The 9,900-nt window shown below is 40.0% G+C and overlaps 1 pseudogene; it reads left to right on the forward strand.

The window, feature by feature from the left end:
* Positions 1–1,338: 1,338 nt before the first annotated feature.
* Positions 1,339–2,336, forward strand: LOC140231486 (uncharacterized; annotated as a pseudogene).
* The last annotated feature ends 7,564 nt before the right edge of the window (positions 2,337–9,900 follow it).

The following is a 9,900-nucleotide window of genomic DNA, read 5'->3' on the forward strand; positions in this document are numbered from 1 at the left end:
ATTTTTTTGTGGGCAGAATCCAAATTGATATTTTGACATAAAGTCAATATGTCTTCTTTTCTTCTTCTTTCTCCTTTTTTTTTTCTTTCTGAAAATTTTTAAGAAGGATTTTAATCTTGCTGTATACAAAATGCACATGTAATTTCAACCTTTTTGTACTCGAGATTTATATGGAAATTTGTAGTGTTAAAATCGTATTAATTGTGTATACAGTATGTTTGAATGTGATTTCTTTTTGTATCTATTATGGTTATGATATATTCTGTTTATTCTGATGTATAATTTTTGTATATCTGTGTTTTAGTCGCCCACTCAGATTTTTGAATAAAGACCTTTTAATCAATCAATCAATCAATCATAATGTCATTCTTATTCAAAAATTCTATGACTCGAGAGTATATTATTTTTCAAATATGTATGTATGTGTGCGTTTGCCTTTATTTAATTCATGTGGATGTAGGCCTATTCAACGGCGTAGCCAGGATTTGATCTTAGGGGGGCGGTTAGTCTGCGAGGGAGCGTAGCGACCGAGCCCGAGCGAGCGGAGCGAGCGAGGGGGGGGGGGGGAGGGTGTGGGAGGGGGTTGTCCCCCCTCCCACGGTAAGAACTTTTTGCATTTAGATGTTGTAAATGGTGCAATTTGATGCATGTTTTTGCGCGTTTTATCGACGAGAAACAGTCCCACTTGTTCAAGGTAGCAGTATATTTTAGTGTAGATTATTATTGAACAATTTGCCTATAAAATGGTATAATCTAAATACACTTCTTATATTAATTCTTTTCACTGAATATCATGAACGCGACTGAACCCGAGCGAGCGGAGCGAGCGAGGGGGGGGGGGGGGGGAGGGGAGGGAGGGTGTGGGAGGGGGGTGTGCCCCCTCCCACGGTAAGAACTTTTTGCATTGTGATGTTGTAAATGGTGCAATTTGATGCATGTTTTTGCGCGTTTTATCGACGAGAAACAGTCCCACTTAAGGTAGCAGTATATTTTGATGTAGATTATTATTGAACAATTTGCCTGTAAAATGGTACAATTAAAATACACTTCTTGTGTTAATTCTTTTCACTGAATATCATGAACGCGACTGATTCCGAGCGAGCGGAGCGAGCGAGGGGGGAGGGGAGGATGTGGGAGGGGGTGTCCCCCCTCCCACGGTAAGAACTTTTTGCATTTTGATGTTGTAAATGGTGCAATTTTGATGTTGTAAATGGTGCAATTATACGCATGGCCGGCTAACGAGACGGACGTGGGGCGCAGCTAGCTCCTTCAACACCCAGCTACTATGAACTGCATACCTTTAAATGCTACCTAAATCTTTATTGCAGCTACAGAAATATGAACACTGGATCAATTAAAGGAAGCTCTGCCTATAATTTCCGTAAATCTACCGTGCAAAAGGACAAAAATCCCCGCGGAACTTCTGTCAGCACACCCCCTCAACCGAGACCGGTGAGTGCTTCCTCGTCAATTGGCAGGCCTTCAGCGAGTAGACCCGGCAGCCCCACCAACCACACCCCACCAGCCGCCGAGGCGATTCTGAGCAGGCCCCCAACGTTCCATCAGATACTGGTCACGCCATCATTTCTGAACTACGAAACATGTTTGCGGATTTCAAGACGGAAATAAATAACAAACTGGACCACGTTATTTCTGATCTGAATGCCGTAAAAACCGATATTGCCACAGTGAAATCCACTATGCAGGACCTTGAAGGTTCGGTCGCCGACACGTCTGCGAGGATCCAATCCGTTGAGGCCGAGATAATCCCCGAACTTCAGCGGCAACTAGATCAAATGAAGGCCGAATTTGAAGACAAGCTCATTCAACAAGAGCTTCACCACCGCAAACAAAATTTGCTTTTCTACGGCATTGCATCCCACCCAAACGAGAATATTTATCAAGAAGCAGCGAAGGCGTTCGCCCACCTTCTGGAAATTTCAACGGAGGAAGCGATGAAGATCCCGGTGGTTAACATCCATCGTCTCCCCACCAAGAGTACCCCCATTGGCGCTACCAACGCCCCTGAACCTCCGAACCCCATCATAGTCCGCTTTGCGAGGATGAGTGATCGTGACAACTTGCTTCGTGCTTTCGAGCAACCGCGACGCCCAAGGAACGCCACCGAGAAGTCCCCAGCACGGGTCCGTGTCACGGTCCGCACCGACCTCCCCCCGCGGATGAAACGCGAACGCGGCCGTTTAGCATCCATCGCATACAATCTCCGCAAGACCAAGAATCTGAAAACAAAAATAGCAGTTCGTGGTGCCAAAGTAGTTCTCATGACCAAACATCCAAACGAGTCATCTTCCGCCTGGTCTACCTGGTCGGATTGACCGTTGCTCCATTGGTATCCGAATACCTATGATTGTAATATGAAGAGGTAAAGTCACAATTTTCTTCTGTTGTTTTCGTAGGCCTAAATGTAATACTCTTTCCACATTAAAAAAAAAAAATCAATTTATATCAACAAAATGTCATTGTAATTCAATCAAGTTGAATCAGTACTTTTCATTTGTCTTATACGTTTTCGTCTATTGTCGTTCATTTTGCATAGTAGTATTATGTGTATTCCTATGATACGCATCACATGCAATAAGCAGATGAGTTCATTGTTTTTTTTTCCTCTATATAAAACTATGTGTGAAGTTAGTAATGATAAGTTTATTGAATAACTCTGATAAACGTTGCTGTCCATTTGATAGGTATACAAAGAGAAACACTGTAAACGTCTAGCGACTACGCGTTTCTGCACACCACTACTTGTGAGCAACACAGTGTAATAGTATCACAAAGGATGGCCACATTCTTATTTCATTTTTATCAAATGTTATGACACCAAGCTAAGCAACCCTTTTCTCCTTTGAATGCCTTGTACTGAGTTTTTTTCCAATATTGAAATTATCATGAGTTATTATTTACACACGTAAAGACAAACGTTTTATCAAAAAAAAAACCATATCTATTTTTAACGGTAATAATCATAATTTCCCTCCTTATTCACCCCTCAATCAACGATATACCCAGTATTTATGATATATTATGGTTTACCCACGGTTTTGCCATTTTTCTTATATTCAGAGATGTTGAATTATAAGTACACCTTGGTGTGATTTTTTAGGATTTCAGTCCATGCATTGTAAAAAATAAATAGATAAATAAATAATTTTATTGTTTAAATTTTGTCCACCCTTCACCTAATCTACCCCAGGCATTATATATATATTTTTTATTCGTATATAAATAACAATCAATTATTTTCTAACGCCCAACAGGGTATCATATAGCACAAGTAATTTTTCAATTATAATAATTGTTTTTGACGTACTCGCCATGCCACGTACTATTCCTTTTACCCCGATACTTAAGATGCGGCGCAATTTGAATCACAACTTTAAATATTGATTATAAAACCGACATTTTTTTTGTCCTACTATTCTTGTACCTGTGCTACATCTCCTCCTCTGAGGATTATGTTAATAGTTGTCTAACGTCCCTCCGGACAATTTGAATTTTAGAATAGTCACATTGTTAGCACTTCCATCCAAAGGGTGGGGAGCTCACCGAAAAGAGAGAAACAAAACAAAACAAATGCTACTATCTGCATGGTATCTGCCGCATTCAGTCCTTACCATCATTTGACCGCTCTTTTTTTTTCTTCTTCTTTTTAAGGTGATATTTAGTTCACCGGCGTCTCTGTTCCTAACAGCAATATGCCCCTGAGCATTAAGTAGTTCAGCTGTTTCGTTTCTTTGGGCTCATAAGCTTGGTATTCACTTCTTTGACGTTCACTTCTATGACGTTATAGACAGGCCAAGCCAGGCCTCTTACAATTTTTTTTTTTTTTGTGGTCCCTATTATACTTTACTCAATCCGTTTTTCACTACGTTCCCACGTAAATGGGCAACTCTAGTGAATTTTCTTGAACAGGACATGCAAGAGTTTGGTTACACTGTTCAAAATGGTCTACTGAATTACATCCACATGTACCCCTATTTTCTTCACATTTTAAAACACCATGTTAGGCATTTTAGGGGTGTTCTTTGAAAATTTTAGAACAGTAACATCAGCACTTTTACCCGAAGTGTGCAGAGCCCACCGCAAAACCCGCCACTCTTTGTATGGTATTTTTGCAATTGTCATATTCAGAGTTTACCACCATTAGACCACTTTTTTAGGGTGGTATTTAGTTCATGGGTTTTAATAATCCAGCTGTTTCGTATCTTTTGCCTCTTCTGCTTGGAATTCACTTGTTTGATGTTATAGACGGGCCACGCCTCACAATGTTTTTTGGTTGCTATGGGCAACTTTTGTGAGCTTTGGTGAACAGGACATATGAATATGGTTACATTGCCGTAGTGGTCTATTGAATTTCAAGTACCCCAACTTACTTTTTATGTTCAATTCCATAACAAGGCTGATGCCCGTGATCTGCATTTTAACACCTTATGTTCTATTAAACCACAACAATCCTAGGTAAGGCTTTCTGTAATGTCTTTTTTTCCCCTGTATATTTAAGCTTTGACTACGTGCGGTATGTCAATTCTAAAACATTGTCTGATTATTTGCTTACGTAATGTGTTCAACCTCCTTCCGGACGTTACCCCCACACCCTTTCAAGGCGGTTAAAGGGCGGTCAGAGGCACTTGTTCATCACCGTCAGTGTATCTAGATGTTCTCTTTCAAGGTGTTATAATGTAACTATGTGCCGCCACGAAATTCAGCTGTTTCGTTTCTTTCGGTTCTTAAGTCGGGAATTCATTTGGTTATCTTGACATCTGATAGGCCAAGCCCCTCCCCCCCCCCCATGTCTTTTTTTTTTTCCTTTTGTTGCTACGGGCAACTCCTGTGAACCTCTGTGAACAGAACATGCATGAATCTCGTTACATTGCTAAGGGGTCTATTGTATTTACACATACCACTATTCTCTTTTATTTCCAATTCTATAGACACGGTGGCCGACCGCGATCTTCATTTAAATGACCAGATGTTTTATTGGACCACAATGAATTCTAGGTTCTTTTCTCTCTGTTTATGAAATGCCTACACTTGATTTGAATTGTTAAGCATTGACTGCGTATGGCATGTCTCTTCTAAACATTGTCTGATTATCTTGCCTATGTAATGTGTGTGATGTGTTTTAAACGTCCTTCCGGACGCTACCCCCACCTCCTTTCAAAGCTTTTGAAGTGCAGACAAGGCACCTGTTCCATGAATTTATCAGTTTATCTTGATGTCCCTTTTGAAGGTGTCATGTGTCACCAGCCATTCTGATTCTTCCAGCCATTTCGCCATTTTGATTCCCTCGGTTCTTAAATCGGGAGTCCTTGTTGCTGATTTCTTTTTTTTTTTCTTATTTTTCTGTTGTTGTTGTTGTTGTTGCTATGGGCAACTCTAGTGAACTTCTGTGAACTGAACATGCACGACTCTGGGTACATCGCCAAAATCGTTTATTGAATTACACGTACCCTTATTTTCTCCTTATTTTCAATTCTAAGATACGATCGATGACCGTGACATGCATTTTAAAATCCGATGTTTCACTGAACCACATGAATCCTATGTTCTCTTCTGTGTATATTATGTAATGTCTACTCTCGATTTGCATTGTTAAGCACTGACCTCGTACAGCGTGTCATTTCTACAACAAAGTTCGATTATTTGCAAATGTGTTTAATGTCCTCCAGGACGCTACCCCAATCCCGCTTTCCAAGCGGTTGAAGAGCGGCTCAAAGGCTTCTGTTCAAGGGCGCCGGAAGCGGGGGGGGGGGGGCAGGGGTGGCACTTGCCCCCCCAAACAAAATGTTGGGGGGGCAATTTGCCCCCCCAAAGTGCCCCCTGTAACAAATAATTAATCACTGATTTAAAGACCAAAATGAACAATAAAGGCATATTTCTTGTCTAAATGTTGTAATTTCATAACTGAAAATGCAAAAATGTTCGCCCCGTACGGGGCGAACACTAACAACATACATTATTGTATCTATACACTAATAGTAACTTATGAGTAAATTTAGTGTATAGATGGTAGCCTCGTGTCCTCGAGTGTGCCCACTGAAACATACCTTTAGTAAACCTTACATTTTTCATTTTCTTCTTTGCTTTCTAGCAGTATAAGAATATGTTTTATTGTTCGAACGATGCGATCACGTTTAAGCTTTTAATGAATACATTTCAGATAAATTGCAAAGTGAAAGTGGCTCGCTCGTTCTGCCCGTACTTAAAGTAAAATGAAAAGTTTTCAAAAGTTATTATCATAGTCCTTCGCAGTGATTTCTTTTACTATTCTTTTACTCAGAAATTTAATTTAAAATGCTCTATAAAAGCAACTTTTATAGTCTGTATTTACAAAAAGTCCCTACCCTGGGAGGGGGTATCCCCCTCCCACACCCTCCCCCGCTCGGTCGCTTCGCTCCCTCGACGAGGATCTCACACCATCACATAATATACCTCCGTATGTTAAGATCATGGTCCTTCCAACTGATTTTTTTCAATATGTTAAATCCCTAGAAATTTGCTTTTAAATGTTCTATAAACGCAACTTTTATACTCTGTTTTTACAAAAAGTCCCTACCGTGGGAGGGGGTATCCCCCTCCCACACCCTCCCCCCCCCCCACTCGCTCGCTTCGCTCCCTCGCCGAGGATCTCGCACCATCACATTATTAATGTACTCCCGTTCGTTATGATCATAGTCCTTCCAACTGATTTTTTCAATATGTTAATTCCCTAGAAATTTGCTTTAAATTCTCTATAAACGCGACTTTTATAGTCTGTTTTTACAAAAAGTCCCTACCGTGGGATCCCCCCTCCCACACCCTCCCCCCGCTCGGTCGCTTCGCTCCCTCGCCGAGGATGTCACAGCATCACATTATTATGTACTCCCGTATGTAATAATCATAGTCCTTTGCACTGATTATATTTCACTTTGTTTAATTCCTTAGAAATTTGCTTTTAAAGGGGATGGCTAGTAACTGATCAGTGGGAATCAGTGGGAATGCTGAGGGATGATTGTTCCAATCCTGGTGGGATTCATTTAAGAGTACATTATATATCTATTGTTGTGTGAAAATTATTTGCTTCAGAACGGTCTCATATTCAAGTAATGTGCAGTTTAATGCTTCCAGGTAAGCGTCCCTGGTCAGTGACGGGGCATTAATCTGCACATTTCTTGAATATGAGACCGTTCTGAAGCAAATAATTTTCACACAACAGTAGATATATAATGTACTCTTAAATGAATCCCACAAGGATTGGAACAATCATCCCTCAGCATTCCCACTGATTCCCACTGATCGGTTACTAGCCATCCCCTTTCTATGGTCTATAAACGCGACTTTTGTACCCCGTTTTACAACAGCTCCCTACAGTGTGTGTGTGTGTGTGGGGGGGGGGGGGTATCCCCCTTTCCACCCCCCCTCCCCACCCCCCCCCCCCCCCGCTCACTCGCTTCGCTCCCGCGCCGAGGATCTCACATCGTCACAATGTGCCCCCGGTGAGATTTTGCCCCCCCAAAACCGGAAGTGTTCCGGCGCGCTTGCTTCTGTTCATATGTATCTATAAGTTTATCTCGGTGCTCTTTTGGAAGGTGTCATTATATAACCATGCGTCACCATGTAATTCAACTGTTTCGTTTCTCTTTTTTTTTTCCTTGGATAGGTCAAGCCCTTGGGGTCACCCCCATGTTTGTTTGTTGTTGTCGATTTTTGTCAGGGGTATTCTTTGTAAACATTTTCAAACTGTCATTTTATTATCAATGATTCCATCCAAAGTATGCGGGTGTCTTCAAAACACTTGCCACTCTTTCATTTCAAGCAGTCATTCCCCTCTCCCTTTAGGGTGGTATAATAGTTCACAGGTCTTTTTTTTTTCCTCCCAGCCTAATAACCCACCATGAAATCTTAGCCTTTTTATTTCTTACTGTTCTTTTAATCGGGAATTCATTTGTTTGACGAAAGACAGGCCATGCCTGCTGCAAGGCGTTTCTCCTTATTTATTAAACCCTCTTTTTTTTTTATTGTTACGGGCAGCGTTTGTTAACTATTATGAACAGAACATGCATGTACCTGGTTACATTGCTGAAGTGGTCCTACTATTGAATTCCAAGTACCTCTATTTTCACTTTATATTTTCAATTCTATGACATGGTTTAAGGCCTCATGTTCTATATTGAATCTCATGAATCTTCGGTAATATTTTCTGTATACGTATGTCTTCTCTTGATTTGCATTATTACTATTAAGCAACATCCACGTGACATCGTGTATAATGTACCATATGACAGTACCAATGGACTGTTGTTCCAATGAACCTTGTGATCAAGAATTTAAAGGTAACGTTGCAGGTGGCGAGTTCTTTTTTTTTTCTTCTTTTTTTTTTCTTTTTTCTTCTTCTTCTTCTTCTTCCTTTTATGTAACATTGGATATTTTGCTTTGCCAAAAATGTATGATTGGCACGGACAGCCATTCATGCTGTCGATATATACTGCTTCCACTGAACTCTTACTGATTCTTTTTTTCCGTCAAAGTTTCAGTTGGTGTGTCTATGCTGCAATTCACAAGTTTACGTACTGTGCAGCACTTTGAATTCTTACGCTAGCGCAACTCACGTCTTTGTACTTCTCCTTTTTCGACAACAGCCGGTCGAGCTCGTTCTTTTACTTCCCTTCTCATCCCTGTCCTCCTCTTTCGGAAGCCCACAGAGACATTTGATTTATTCTTTTTATTGTGTTGTGTATGTTCTATGTCTTTCTCTGACGATGCTTCTGAACGTTCTCACTTACCTTATTCTGCTCTTTCTCGTTTCACGTTCTTCTCCTCAGCGATCTCCTGCTTATCGTGATTTTGACGCCATTTATACTTGTAGATTACTCCAGTGTTTTGCCTCTTTCTGGCGACTGGTTATTTTCTTGTATCATCCACTTATTTATGACATCCTAGTTTTGTTGACATCGCAGACTTTTATAATCTCGTCTCGTACCTTTAATCATGGCTAATTTTTGTAATGCTCCATTTTATTCCGTATCGAATGATGACTTTTTTGAATTGTTTAGGAACACTAGGTTAGACTCTGACCCAGTTAGTGGGCTAACCAGTACAGGAACCACCCCTTATGATGATTTTGTTACCGATACCCTGAATACAGGAGCAAATGAATTGCCTCATGATTTTAGTAATGATTTCACTCAAAATATGTTATGCAATTATATTACAGCAAATCAATACAAAGATATGATTCATAACTTCTCTGAGGATACGTTTTCTTTGTTACACTTAAATATTAGGAGTTTAAATAAACATTTTGATGATTTAAAGTACTTATTAGAATCTGATGAAAGTCAATCGTTATCGGTTATTGGATTAAGTGAAACATGGTTAACTTCTAATGCAGAAAATTCCTTTGCAATTGATGGTTACGATTTATTTGTTAATAATAGGCCTGATAAGAATGGTGGGGGTGTTGCATTGTACATATCATGTTCCTTTGAAACTATTGTCCATCAAGATATTTCTAGAATGGACGAAACGGTTGAATCTTTGTTTATAGAAATTCTCATCCCAGGATGTAAAAATCTTATGTTAGGCATTGTATACAGACCTCCTAATTCAAACGCTAATGATTTTTTAACCTATTATTCAGATTTGGCAAATTCACACGTTTTCCGAAATAAGGATTGCTTTTTACTCGGCGATTTCAATATTGATTTACTGAAATCTGAGCATGATAATATCTCTAGTGATTTTCTTCACACACTTCTATCCTCATCCTTTCTTCCGCTCATTTCCAAACCCACACGTATTACAGATCGTTCTGCCACCCTCATTGATAACCTTTTTTGTAATATTCTACCCCTCCCCGATTCTTTCATAATTCTTTCAGATATGACTGATCATTTTCCAATA

This window comes from Diadema setosum, chromosome 8, assembly GCF_964275005.1.
Source record: "Diadema setosum chromosome 8, eeDiaSeto1, whole genome shotgun sequence".
Lineage (NCBI taxonomy): Eukaryota > Metazoa > Echinodermata > Echinoidea > Diadematoida > Diadematidae > Diadema > Diadema setosum.